This window comes from Emydura macquarii, unplaced genomic scaffold, assembly GCF_026122565.2.
Source record: "Emydura macquarii macquarii isolate MOO-44397 ecotype Brisbane River unplaced genomic scaffold, CSIRO-AGI_Emac_v2 contig_1390, whole genome shotgun sequence".
In the NCBI taxonomy this organism is placed as follows: domain Eukaryota; kingdom Metazoa; phylum Chordata; order Testudines; family Chelidae; genus Emydura; species Emydura macquarii.
Window position 1 is genome coordinate 19,152,152 of NW_027131527.1, and position 15,284 is coordinate 19,167,435.

General features: G+C 36.9%; 1 protein-coding gene across 3 annotated transcripts in view; it reads right to left on the reverse strand.

Annotated features, from left to right (window-relative positions):
* The window catches only part of SGMS1 (sphingomyelin synthase 1), a 167,007-nt gene that overhangs the window by 86,963 nt on the left and 64,760 nt on the right, over positions 1–15,284 (reverse strand). The window contains exon 2 of one of the 3 annotated variants that reach the window (XM_067552770.1): positions 9,418–9,470. The exons of 1 other annotated variant lie outside the window; for it this stretch is intronic. The gene's annotated coding sequence lies outside the window, so the exon portion shown is untranslated. Of the gene's footprint in view, positions 1–9,417; positions 9,473–15,284 lie in introns of all 3 variants that reach the window. One more of the 3 variants, XM_067552773.1, reaches the window with a different exon arrangement.

Genomic DNA, 15,284 nt, shown 5'->3' on the forward strand with positions numbered 1-15,284 from the left:
TTTTCAAAATGTACAAGGTATTATGCAGTTCAAATAAAACAGGTATTCAAACACTAGTATGGTAAGTTTCAGATGTGTTTTAACCAAGAATAATGAAGCTTACAATAAGTTTACTCTGTGAAACATCTCCATTTCAGTTCAGCATCATATGATTGAAATAAACATTTTCACATAGTAGGGACTTTGTATGGTGACCTGTGGCACACAAAGCTTCATTCTTGACTGGAAGATAGCATTCTCAGCATGGGAAAGAAAAGGAGCAGTTGCACTTAGTACCTTCACTTCTCCTTAAAAACCAAGGCCTTATTGCTTTGAGGAGTCATAGTCCACAAGATACAGAGCTTATAATGTATAGGGTTCATTCTGGTAAAATTCTTCCTCACAGAAAATAAATCATAGCACAAAGAGCATCTCACTTTTATAGGGAGAACACATTATTCTTAAAACTTCCTTACTAAGTGCCACAAGAGGCATACAGTGTGGTAACTAATCCATATTTGATGTTCTCTTAATATATTTGTTTTTTCCAGAAAAATTATGTTTTTACTGTTTCCTTTTGAATTACTATCTATTAATTTGCTTTTGTATATTGATGGCTTGTCATAAATCTGGTGAATAAAGTTTTAAGTTCTGCCTCCTTTCAAAGTTTAGGTGACCTGAACATTTTAACATATATTAAAATTTTAAAATGTAATGCTTTAGGCCAGATACTGCCACTATTACTCAGACTGAACAAGAAGCACTTTATTAGGCAAATGACTCCTCTGATTTAAAATAGGACTGTGTCTATAGTAAGAGAGTAGTTAATATGCATACATTCAAACATGTAAGTAGTGTCACTGAAGTTAAATGTTTGCAAGATTGGGGCTTTGACCTTTTTGTTCCTTTGATTATTATTTATGTAATTAATTAATTTTTTAGAGGAACATTATCTGACACCCTGTCTACTATATGCACAATACCACAAGCACACTTTTCCTTCCCATTATACATTTAGAATATATACACTTGTTCTCAGGTCCAGAAGCAGGTGAGAGACAGACCAATTGAGAGTCTACAGGCAAGATAAAAGGGGTAAAAAACAAGGGTGACATCATGGCAGAGGTCAACCATAGACCACCAAACTAAGAGATGGGAGATGTGGGATGCATTTCTAGAACAAACAACAGAAATACCCAAAAAACAAGACCTGGTTAGTTATTGGGGACTTTAACTGCACAGACATCTCTTGGAAAAATAATATGGCAAAACAGAACATTTCCAATAAGTTATTGCAATGTATTGTGGACAACTCTTTGCTCAGGTAAGTGGAGGAAATAACTAGGGGTACAGCCACTGTAGACTTGATTCTGACCAACAGGGAAGAATTAGTAGCAAATCTGAAAGTGGAAGGCAATTTGGGTGAAAGTGATCATGAAATAATAGATTTCACAATTCTAAAGAAAGGAAGGCGTGAGAGCAGCAGAATTAAAACAATGAACTTCAAAAAAGCAGATTTTAAACTCAGAACTGGTAGATAAGATGCCATGGGAAGAAAATCTAAGGGGAAAAGGAGTTCAGGAGGGCTGGCAGTTTCTCAAGGAGACAATAAAGACACAACAGCTAATTGTCCAGATACAAAGGAATGAGAGGAAGAATAATAAGAGGCCAATATATAGCTCCATTAGGAGCTCTTTAATGACCTGAAAATCAAAAAAATAATCCTATAAAAAGTAGAAACACTGACAAATTGCTAAGGAAAAGTACAAAAGAACAGCACAAACTGTAGGAACAAAATCAGAAAGGCTAAGTCACAAAATGAGTTACATTAGCAAGAGACATAAAAGGCAATAAGAAAAGCTTCTTTAAATACATTAGAAATGAGAAAAAGATGAAAGAAAAGGGTAGGCCCTCTTCTTTGCAGAGACGGAGAGCTAAGAACTGATGACATTAAGAAAGCTGAGATGATGTTTAATACCTATTTTGCTTCAGTTCTCACTAAAATGGTTGATAGTGACCAGATACTCAACACAAATAATATTAATAACAAGGGGGAAGGAATGCAAGCCAAAATAGAGAAAGTTCATGTTAAGAATATTTACATACGTTAGATGTATTTAAGTCAGCAGGGCCTGATAAAATTTATTCTACAGTACTTAAGGAACTAAATGAAGTAACCTCTGTACCATTAGCAATTATCTTTGAGAACTCATGGAGGATGAGTGAGATCCCAGAAAAGTGAAGAAGGGCAAATATAGTATCTATCTTTAAAAGTGGGAGAAAAGAGGATCTGGGGAATTATAAACCAGTCATTCTAACTTTGATATCTGGAAAGATACTGGAACAAATTATTAAACAATCAATTTGCATGCACCTGAATAATAAAAGGTTATAAGAAACAGTCAGCATGGATTTGCCAAGAACAAATCATGTCAAATCAATCTAATTTCCTTCTTTGATAGGGATACTGGCCTAGTGGATAGCGGGCACGCAGTAGATGTGATATAGCTTTATTTAAGCAAGGCTTTTGACGTGGTCCCTCATAACTTTCTCATAAACAAACTAGGGAAATGTGGTCTAGATGAAATTACCATAAGGTGGGTGCACAACTGGTTGAAAGACCATACTGAAAGAGTAGTTATCAATAGTTTGCTAGTTGTATCTAGTGATGTCCCACAGGGGTCAGTCCTGGTATGCTCAGCAATGCTTATTTATATTTAAAAATAACTAATTTGGTAGAAGAGCACTAAAAATTGAACTGAACACATTGCAAAATGGTTTCTATCTTTTTTAACCATGTCCCTATCTCACCTTAATATTTATATTCTCAAATTTCCTCTGCATTTTTCTAGCTTCAGAGCACAATTAGACAAGTGACAATTGTTCAGTTCTATTGACACTGTCTCAGTGTTCAAATATGAATCTCAGTTTCTTTTATCTAGAACTACCCATCTGGAGCCAGCACTTTCCAATATAAGAATCAATCAGGTGCCAAAAAAAAAAAAGAAAAAAAGGTACAGTATGTGATTGGCCTTGGATGATCTGGGCTAATGTTAAAAACAGAATGAGTCAATTTCATTGTCTATATACCCTTTGTGCATCCCCACTGATTCTTTTGGAGTTGCTCAGAGTGTAAATCTGAGTAGAGTTTAGCCTTTCATCTGCACTATATTTTAGCTGCATGTAAAAAAGATGTTAAAATATTAATACCCAAAATACACTATTTATAGACGTTGTTCAGACATGTCAAAAGACAGTCTCTGCCCTGAGAACTTACAGTCTGAAAGGCAAAATAAAAAACAAGGGTTAGATATGGAATAAAATTTACAATATATGTGAACAGGGTAATAATTATGAATGCAATACAGTATTATTACTGTATTATTACAATAATACATTATTATTGGTGATCGAAGTAAGTAATAAATAATCCTTACTGTGATCTAATTTTCAGAACATATGATCAACGATACTGTAATACTAAGTGTCTGTACACTAGGGGAAAATGACAAACATGCACACACATGTACCTCTCGCGGAATTAACTAGGAGCCACATTGACTCAACCCACGGCAGAATATGTCCATTAACATGTGCAGAGAAAAGAGCCAGCTATATAGTAAACACTATATTACTGCCTTCTCTATGTTACACACCATAACTCAAATTATTTGGTAAACAATTGTGCAGTTACATCCAACAGTCACAGGTTAAACTGTATCCAGTCAGCTCATTTAAAAGACCTACTTTATAAAAATATAGCTGATTTATGTTGCAGCAATAAGAAAGGCTTCAACTATCAACATTTCCACCCCTTTGCTCCCATGACAAAACAGACTAAGAAAGGTTGGAGTAACAAACAGGACTAAGTGTTTTCTATTTTTAAAGCCATATACAATGATAAATAATTAACCTTCAATAATCCTCTGATGTACACTTATATATAATAACACTCATTTTTACAGATGAGTAACACAAAATCTGAGTGACTTGCTCATGGTCACAATACGTATGATGTAGAGCAGAGTACAAAACTCAACAGTTTATGGTTCCTTGTCTCCCACCAGCCTTCTAGTGCAGGTCTTTTATGACCTTTACTCATCTGATGCAGATTAGAGATAAAGATCAAGGGACTTTCTGTTTGCATCTGATGATGTGCTCTGGTATAGAAACTCTTGATGGCTTTAGGTAGTGTAGAAAGCCAGTGTGGTTCATGTGGGTCAACTCCTGTAGGAACTGGTATCACCCTGCTAGGAAAGCCAAGGACGCGGACAATGAAAGAGCTCTTCATATTGTTAAAAATAAGGAAACAATGTTTCATTTGCATCAAATCTATAATACACTGTTTGCAATTCTGCCCTAAAAACAAGTTTAAAAACTACATAGTAACCACTCTAAAATACGAAGAGTATGCCTGCCTTGATTCACAAACCAATCCTAATTACCTAATCAATTGAAACTTGCACTGAAACCCCTTCTGAAGTTTCTGAATAAGAAGTTGATTATTAAATACAGTTTTCCAATTACAGCTTTGTATAGTTGTTTTAGCCATCCTGGTTTGACCATATATGAACATAATGCTCAACAATTTCTGTAAATATTAAAAATTACTAATTTATCCCTTCTATGCCAAAGTCAACCACAGAAACAAAATTAGGCTTCAAAACGCAGGAGTATTACATCACCTGAACATGCTGCCATCAAGTGGTTATACATTTTCTTAAATTCATCAAGTCTCTTAAGAAGATGCCTAGCTTTAAATACTTGAGTAGTCCTATTGAACTCCATGTTTAGTACCTTGTTGAACTGTGACCTTAATGAATAAAAGAACTTGCTGCTGCTCCCATTCAAGTCAAGAGCAAAGCCTACCTCTATCTTTAACACATACAGGACCAGGCACAAAGTTATAGTTCACTTGAGTTTCTAATGCTGGAATTACAGAAGCATTTTTTACAATAGTTTTTCTTGACCCATGCTAAGAGTCTTACTAAGGTACAAGTTATTAAGCAGCAGAAGTGCCATGTCTCATCATCAGTCTGTAATAAATCAAATAATTTTCTTAAGTTCCCAGACACTATGAAACAGAAGTACTGCCAAGATTTAGGTGAATCATATCCTAGGCTCACTAATAAGATGTACAAAAATATTTCTTAGTGACACAATTCATTTAAATGCTTCTCATGGAACTTAAGTACTTAGTTGCTTGCATTATTCAAATGTCAGTTTAATTCTAACTCACACTGTGCTGGATTCACACTTTACAGATACAGTCCCGTATATCTGTGGCCAGATATGTTAGTATTATATTATAGGAAAACATATACAAGCAGATTACAACAGATTCAGTTTTTATACAGGGAATTCACAAGCATTTATACTCAATGCAGATTCTCTGTTTAAGGTCAAGTATCTGTTCACAGAGTAGCATGGCATAGGGTTGATGTTGACAAGTAATGGTGATTCTGCTCATGGAAGCTGTTTGAAGTAAAGATATCATGGTTCTCAAATAGAAATAGAATGCCTATAAGCTTTCAAACTATGGCTTTAATTTTATATAAAATGTAACAAGCATCCCCACAATTCACGCTTGAGGATTCAAATAGTTTACTAAATATTTTAGGACGTTACCGATTTTTGAAGTTGGAATTTAAGATTCTAGATGTGCACATTTTTGCTGCAGGTGCCTATTAGTGCAACTGATAGTTCTTCAGCTGACAGATATCATCTTGACTTGCTTCATATTTATATGATGGATCTTCATACGCAGTACATGGTACTAAAGCTATTCTCATTATTCCTTTCAGCACTCCAAAACCCATGTACACCTAGGTCTTATCAATTCTTTCTGCATAACATCTCTAAGATATGGCTTTTCCTATCCAGGCACACAGCTAAAACTCTTGTCCAGATTCTCAGCTTGCATCTTGATTTCTGCAACATCCTTTTCTCAACAAACCATTAATAATGTTGCTGTAAAGGTAATTTTTCTAGCCCATTCTTTGACCATGCCTCTCTTTGCATTCTGTTCACTGGCTCCCTGTTCTCAATCCTATCAAACTACTTGTCTTCTCTTTGAAGGCTCGTCATGATGACCTATCTCCACTCAAACTATCATCTCTCATTCAGCAACAGAAGGTCAACTCCAGTCTCCTATCAGCCCATCATGCCAGCCTCCACTGCCCACTGAAAATTGTTAAATTTTCAAACAAGCACTTAAGGGTATTGTCTACATTGCAGTTAGATACCCATGGCTGGCCCGGGCCAGCTGACTTAGGCTTCCGGGGCTCAGGCTAAGGGACTGTTTAACTGTGGTGTAAGCATTCAGGCTCTGGGGCCCTTCCATTTTACCAGGTCCTAGAGCCCAGGCTGCAGCCAGAGCATGAACGTCTACACCGCAATTAAATTACCCACTACCCCTAGCCCAAGTCAGCTGGCATGGGCCAGTCATGGGTTTTTAATTGCAGTGTAGAAATACCCTAAGTACTCTCTCCTTTGCTGCCCCTTGTGCTTGGAAGGAGCTCTCGGTAAACATCCACAAAGCTACCTCATTATCCTCCCTCAGATCTCTCCTTACAACTTTCCTCTGCTATGAGGCCTCAAAAAAAAAAAAAAAAAAAAAAAAAAAAAGAAAAGGAGAACTGACAAGTTAGGCTACTGATGAACGGAGACCACAGCCTGCCATGCTGACCACTACTGTCTCATTGTTTCCTTGTAAGTCTATCTGTTATCTCTTGTTGCATACTTAGATTGTAAGCTGCTTGGGGCAGGAACAGTCTTTTTGTTGTGTGTTTGTACTGTGTCTAGCACATTGGAGTCCTGGACATAGAATCATAGAATATTAGAGTTGGAAGGGACCTCAAGAGATCATGGAGTCCAACCCCCTGCTCAGAGCAGGACAAACTAGAGGTAGGGGGGATTGAACCCACAGCCTCATACATGCAAAGCATGCGCTCAAACCACTGAGCTACAGGCTCCTAGACACTACTCTGATAATTCTCTCTCTAATACATCTTGCTACATTCAGAAACACTCAAAACTGGCCCATACTCTAAGATCCTTTAGCATAGCACTTCTCAGATTTCAGATCCTCTTTTTGAAAACAAGTTCACAAAATAAACTCTGGTTACACTGGTGACAATCACAGTTACCAGATCACATGCAATCCACAAAATCTGATATCACTCTCCTCAGTAATGACCCTTGCAAGTGCTCTGGACCTCCAACCAGCAGTGATGGGAACCCTCTTCCTTTTGACTGCAGTCGTTTACAATATTGTAGAATAGTTTTATTTTAAATAAACTGAGTAAATGAGAATTACAGAGACAATGCAGAAGCAGGACAGGTAAAATATAAAAGTTTTTTAAAATTCAGTGATGGTAGAAGTATACCAAGCAGGTATTAGACACAACAGCAAACCCAGAAGAAGAGAGGTCAGTGAGGCTGAATGGATGCCTGAGTGGCAGCAGAGCCACACATGAAATCTTGTACTCTGACATCTTCTCATATGCTGTACTAAGATCACAGGAAATGGTAGTTTCACACTTTGTAACTTGGTGCTGCAGTACTTGTTTTCTTAAAGACCAGGCTATCTTTTATTACACTTGAGCTAAACGAATGGTGTAATCTCACTGTGTATCATTTTTCTTGTATCACAGAAGTACTTCCAAAGCAAAAAATTCAACTGTTTTCTTCACAAACTAGGGGCCCAATACCACACACACTTGGACTCATGAGCACCTTAGAGTTAAAAGCCAAAACGGACCAACACATAATCTAGCCTCACCATATGTGTATCACAAGCCACTATACACCACCCAACCACTCCCACACCCCAAACCCAACAAGAATTAAACCAAATTATTACAGATTTCAGGAGACTAAACTATTCCATGCCACAGGCAGAGAACAAGAAGGACTGATGCCCTAGACCCCTGCAATGACTCAGAATTGATTTAAGTAAAATATACCCAGATGATGCTAGCAAGTAATCCATGCCCCACACTGCAGAGGAAAATAAAGTGGAATTTCCTTAGGTCATTAGAATGGCTACAGTTTATTTTTAAAAGGTCATTTTCTATTACTTTGATCACAGAAACCATGCAGTGATAGTCCACAAGAAAACACGGTGTTAAAATTCTTCACAACTTGAAAAGATTAAAGACAAACAAGTATGGAGCGCCAAGTCTAAAATTATGGCATTTTTAGTTTTCCACAGACAAATACTTGCTGTTGTTCCCCCTTTACTTCTTTTCCGTTAGAAACCTCGGGCAAGATTGGGAAGCAAATGAGAGCTGCTAGGTGCTCAGAACTTTTAAAAACCAGGCCGATAATTGTACTGCCTAATCGCAAACTTAGAATCTTAACTTTAAGCACTATGTTTGGCAAATTTTGGCATTAGAGTCTATTTCATGTTACTATCTCTTATGCACATCTCCTTTTACAAGTTTACAAGCAGTGAAAGAACTCCCTACTACTGTAATCTTTGTAAAGAGCCATCCAAAAACCCACCTAATTTCAACTAAAAATCCATCATACCCTTTTCAATACAATCATAATTATACATTTAAGGGCATAAAACGGCAAAAAGTAAACTCTCTATTTTTTCAATGAGAGAAAAGACTAACTGGTTAGGAAAAATAAACTTCTGGTTCACATTTTAGATACAAATGTGAAATAGTATCTTCTGACAGACTGGAAGTGTATCCTTTGACTACTTACCAAGAAGCACAAAGGGCTCTTTACAAAGAATACAATAGTAGGGAAGATCATTTACTGCCTGTGAACTTGTAAAAGGTGATCTGCATAAGATTTAGAGAGCCATATCCTGCAGTCCTTTCTCAGTCTTTACTGTGGCAAAGCTAATGAGAGCTTGAGCAGAGTAAGAACTGAATAGGGACTGCAAATCTGCATCCGTGCAACTGAACCTATGAGGTGTGGAGCACTTACCTTAAGGCTTTACTGGAACATAGTACAATGATTGCTACTGTATATTACAACTATTATTTTCTTAAAATAAAAGATATTGTATCAGATATATCACTGTATAACTGTATTACCTTCACACACAAGTGTGTATTAAACCCAAATTGCCAAATTAAATTTGTTCAGCATCTCTCAAATAGGTCTAGACACAAAACAAATGTCCACTGAAAGCAGACTCTCTATACTTGAAATCAACAGCATATCCCATAATGGATTCAACACTATACAGCAATGTGTCGTAAATTTTCAGGTCCTAAGCCTTTGAAGTAACTGGTTTCTCATCTCTAAAAACTCAATTTTAATGGAATTATTCCATATTAATGGGGTTTTTAAATTAACTTGATTTAAAGTATTTTGTCAAAATTTGTTAAATGATTCAATGACAATTTTCATACAAGTATATTCTTTGTTGAACAGCATTCCTGAGCAAAAAACGGAAAGAAAAAGGCCACTTACTTTTACAGTGTCATTCACCTTCCCATATTAACAATCACTCTTCAGGCCTCTCTCTCTACCAGAAAACATAAAACAAAGATCATTTTACTTTTCATATTCTCCTTTAAACAATTCTGCTGATTAGGACAGATTTCTTAGCAAGTATCTTTAAAAAGTCACTTTTATATATATATATATATATATATATATATATATATATATATATATAGATGTAAAATAATGACAAAATAAAGCAGAAACTTTCAGACAGAGAGAAAGAAAGAACAGGAGATGGGAATAAGAACTTTCATTTTGTATGCCCGCATTTACCACAGGCTGTAAGCAACAAACTGGTTCAAGCAGTTAAATTCAGGTACACACTAGCTTCAGTCCTCCAAGATACACAAGTATCCTAAAAAGCATTCAAACACCTATGGCTTTTTACACAGCAGTCAATTTACCTCGCCTTGTGATTAACTGAAAATTTCTTGTTTTTATGACTAACAATGTTTTGCATTTCCAATTTACTGAGAAGTTGTGTAAATAGCCAGCAACAGCTGATCTTTAGCTACAACAACTTACAACACTTCAATGCAAATGTCAAAATACAGGTAGTTTGCCCATTCAGTACAACGTTTAAGACGTATCCATGTAAAGTTTTCATATTACACAAATAAAATGGTATCAGCGGAAAAGTCATCACTCTCATTGAACAAACATAATTTATAGCTATACACTCATCATTTGTATAACATCATTGTACAGATGGGTCAAACACTGACTTGGCAAGTTAGAATGAGATAAGCTACACTTGTTTTAAGAACTGTCATTCAATGTTATTAGTCTTGAAGGTTCTGCTTGGACACAGATTAGAGAAAAATGTCATACTCTGCAAGTGCCACTTCGTTGGAATGCCCTTTCCGCTTGTACTCAACAACTACATCTAAATCCTGCTGTTAGAGGCCAGAAATAGTGAATATGATTATTAATGGGCTGCTGGGAGAGATTTTCAGAGGCTGTAGGGGTTTTATCTCCTAAATCTGCCAATATGGCCTCAATCCTCAGTTGGATTCTGTACATTTCTACTCCAAATATTTACATTTACAAGTTATATCCTAATATTCTCCCCAAAAACTTTAAGATATAGCTATTTAATTTTAGAAATCTTTACAGCTATATAAAGAGAGAAAAAACTCACATATGGCTCCTATGACTAATGTATTTTATAACCACCCTCCACCTCATTTTGTTAATCTCATTTCTTTGAGGAATGTTTTCCAAATAAAAACCTTTCATTTTCAGTACAGTAATATCTAAACTCACCCTTTCTCCCACTCCCACAGTCCAAATTAATTAACTCTTTTAGTCAGTTCTCTTTGACCTACTCTTCAAAATCTTCCTTAATCATGTGTTTGTTCCCTTTTTGTACAATGCATCTCTTTCTGTACACTTGTAGGCATTATTTGCCAGAACTTCAACTTCATCTCATCTTCAGATTCTTCTCCCTGGGTTTCACTTTATTTCTGTTTTCTCAGTTCATGATTAGAGGATCTCTTTACTTTCTTACAGGCCCCTGAGAATAAAACTATATTGTAGAAGGTCAAATCCTTACGTCTCTCTTTCTAAGCTCTTCACTGATTTACTCAGATCCTGCTTTAGCTATAATGCCAGAGAACATAAGTCATAATACTTATCTTTATATTAACATTTCCTTTAACTTCTTGTCTTTCCTCATCACTGCATTTTTTTTTTTTAAATTAATCCCGGGGGGGCGGGCCTGCAAACACTAGCTGAGGAAAATAGAAAGTGTGCCTTATTACTGAGACCTGACTCTTAAAAATGCAGATTCAACACCTTTTCCTACACACTGCAGAAACAGTGAACTCCTTCTCTTGAGGTTCCTGGCACTCCCTGGCCATACCTCCTCTCTCCTCCCTTTCCTTCCCACCACACATACTTGATTTTATTTGCTAAATACATTTATCAGCATCTGTGTCCAAAGAGCTCACTTTTTCTTTGGTACATTTTTTATCAGTTAATTTATTGAGTATGCCTGTTCATTGGCCTTAAAATCCAAATAACAACTGTGATCTTTGTTTTTGTCCATGACACATTTTTCCTTTTCAGCATTAGCAGCCTTGTATGTCACATATTCCACTAATCCTTCAGATAAAGGTCCATCTTTCTGCTATTACAGTCTCAGCTTTTCTTGCATAAAAACTGTTTCATGCTTTTAGGGAAGGTTATTGAGTATCTGTGGAACTGGATTTTAGTGGAGTGCATAAGCATGGGAGGAGAGCCTGATGGAGGCAAACTTTGTATCTGCTATCTTGGAGCAGCTTTCCTCTGCTTCTATATTTAGGCGATCTTGCTTCCCCAAAATGGGCTTTTGTTTACTGACAGGAGTACACTAAATTAATTTTTATCTTTAGAAATCCTTTCCTATTATCAGAGAAACTGATCTATTTGTGAAAGGGACTAACAGTGGCCACCACAACAAATTCAGTTTGTGCTGCTTGCTCTAACAAGCCAACAAAAAGAGGCATAATAATGGCCCACAAACTCACATGAAAATGCCAACTATTTCCTAATACGAGGAGCTGTCAATGTGAAACCATTACAATAAACCCTCACAGAGCCTTGGAACATGTCAAGCTGATGAATTATACTACTGGAACTTCAGGATTTTGGATTCTTCCCACTTCTAACCCACACAACACACAACAGCAAGCCCATTTTCTCTTGGCAGCAATAAAGAAAAGTATAAAGTACTATATCATACTAAAATTAAAATAGAAAGTAGAACCAACTGAACACAAAAAATAGCAACAGCACACTCTTGCTTTCTGGACTTGAAATGGAAATCAAGATCATTACCATAATTCTGGTCAAGCCAATTTCCTTCAGAAATGCCACAAAGAACATTGATACCAAAGTGCTTCTTTATATAATACATTAACACTGGTGTTTTGTTAGAAAGGTAATTTTAGTGCTCATGAATGGTGTCCAACTGATAGGACTTGAAAATGAAATAGACTCTTTGGTTCTTGTACCAGAACAACACGAACAGCAACTGTGTAAAAACTTCCCCTTTGGTACCCATCCATTGTATCCAGCTTTGACCTGGAAAACTGAGGATACTCAGTTTCCCTGACCACTCAATCCTCAGTCAGCTACCATTTGTGCCAAATGTGCTGTTAAGTTTGTATAACATGGGCATTATCCTCCTAGGAAATTGATGGACCAGATAACGTTGTTTGAAACATGAGCCTAAGGGAAAAACTGAAGACTCCAAAAAAAAAAAAAAAAAAGGATGTCACTAAGCTGTTCATTGTAACAACTGCCATTAATTTATTTTTACTAGGCAAAAATGTAAAGCCACTAAACTTAGTTATATTTTAAGCCATAACTTAACAGTAAGGGATATGTAGGATTGCAACACTAATCTTGGAATATAATATTTACTTTCATTATGTACATGGTGGGAGTTGTTAACTAAATGCAAATGATTTATTCTAAGAAAGTATATTTTATTCATAATGATAAAAGGATTTATTTTAAACTGATTCTTCAAGAAAGGAACAAGAAACCAAGTTTGAATCTGGTACCGTACTTCCGCAACATTAGTGTGCGTTTGGATCACGGTTTTAATATGAGCCCATCCCTATTAAAATGACTACAAATGTCTCCATTTAAATAAAAGCCCATGCATAAAATAAGATTTTCCCAACATTTCATAAACTAACTCTGATAAAACCCAGAGGAAAATTGAAGTTTAAAGTAACATAAGAAAATATGGCCTCTCTCTCTTCACAGATTCCCCAAAGTCCATGCCACTTATACAAATTTATTAGGAAACACAACACCTATAAGGCACGACTCAATATTAAATTCTAGGTAAACAGTGTCAAACCGTTTCTAGATCCAAGAGGAATAGTCAGCTTTTTCAGCATCCAGGTTCATCATGAGGTATCTTGCTCCGAAAAGGGAAAGAAAGTGGGATTTCCATTTCAAATTATTTTTCCAGCCACAGAAAGAACTTTACCTGTGCTTTATTTTTTTTTAAGCAGCAGTATACAAATATTATACAATGAAGATTGCTGGAATGAAGCTGAGGACCAAGGTGCAATGGCCTAAAGCCTTGTCTACACTTAAAAAATAAGTTGACTTAACACAGGCCGACTTACAGCCACCACTGTAATTACAACGCCAGCTCATAGCCACACTGCTCTTCTTGGTTTGGTGGAGTGCATTCTCACCAGGATACTTCCACCAACCTAAGGGGCAGTAAGGAGAGCTGAGAGCCTGGGGCTTTTCTGTCCCCCTCTCCACTGAACAGGCAGCCATGTCAATTTCAGGGCTCAGTGTAATTGACAAGGCTGCCCTGAAGAACACTGGCTTCTCACCCCAGCTTCCAGCTGAGAGCAACAACCAGCTGCCTGGGTTTACAGCAGAGGGAGGGTTGGACTTTCCTATTAATTTCACTGCTCCAAGTAGACAAAATGACAGCCCCAACTCCAATGTAAGGGGATCCAGTGTCTACGTTGATACTGAGTCAGCCTAACTAAGCTGACAAAAGCTCCCCTACACCTGTCAAGGTGGTTTTATTTTGTCGAAAAAATAGGGAAGTTTTGTCACCAGGGGGATGATTGCACTGTGTACACCACCTTTGTTTTGTTGACCAAAGCTGACTTCAGTTGACAGAACTCTCTAGTCTAGACTAGGGCTAAAAGAGGATTTGTGTGTTTTTCATAGATTATATGCCTGAAAGGACCATTCTGATTATCTAGTCTGACCCCCTGCACAACACAGGCCATAGGACTTTGCTGAATTAATTCTTTCTTGAAATAGAGGATACATTTAAAAAACAAGAAACATAACGTCTTGATTTTAAAATTTCAAGTGATGGAGAATCCACCAGACTTGTTAAGTTGTTGCAAAGGTTAATTACCCTCACTGTTAAAGGTTTGCCCCTTATTTCCTGTCTACTAAATTTGTCTACTTTCAAAGTGTGTTGATGCACAGTACTGCAAAGCAAAAGATAAGAACATTCAGATTTCCACTAACACCAACTAGCACTAACAAACAGTTAATAAAACTAAGTTGCAAATATTTAGCCTGACTTTTTCCACCTTCTTGTTGCCAGGTTGCTCATCTGTGTTTTCTAAATTTCTCTTCAGTATCCAAAAAGCAGAACACTACTTTTCCAAAACCTTACCTTCCAATAATTTTGTGGGTTTAGCCACTACACATTTAACAGCAAATGTTTGTTAATGGCAAAAAAAGAAATTTAATTTTAACCTGTGGAGAAGTTCTGGGCAATAAAAACACCAAGGGACCAAATAATTCAAACATACATTCTCTCTGTTTTCCAGGTTATTTTAATACTGTAGAGGTGTTTGGTGGGTTTGAGTATTTAAATCATGTTTAACTTCTTGTGGTGTCTTTCACTTCTTCTGGTACTATCTCTGGGCAATCAGACTTTGCATGAGGAAGCAGGCCTCTGAGAGGGGAATGGGGAATTGATTTTTTTCACACAAGGATCAACTCCTGGGCAGCTATGGAGCTTCAATGCACACCCTCCACAGCCATTATTGCAGCCTCTGGTACAACAACCATCCCTCTGCGTTCCCCTGTGCAGGAGTTTGAGACACACTAGAACTGCATGTGCACAAATGCAGTAGCTTCCTGCCCCAGTCCACCCAGGTATGACTCTTTCTCGGTTGATGTATTTGGGGCTGGTATAGAGAGTTGTGGTGCACAGAAGCAGTGCTTAAAGTGTATGTATGGCAAGAGGGAGTGTTGCAAGGGATGGCAGACCCACCAAAAAAATTTAATTGAGCAAGGTCACTATGGGGTGCACCTTAAATATTATCTTACTAAAGCTG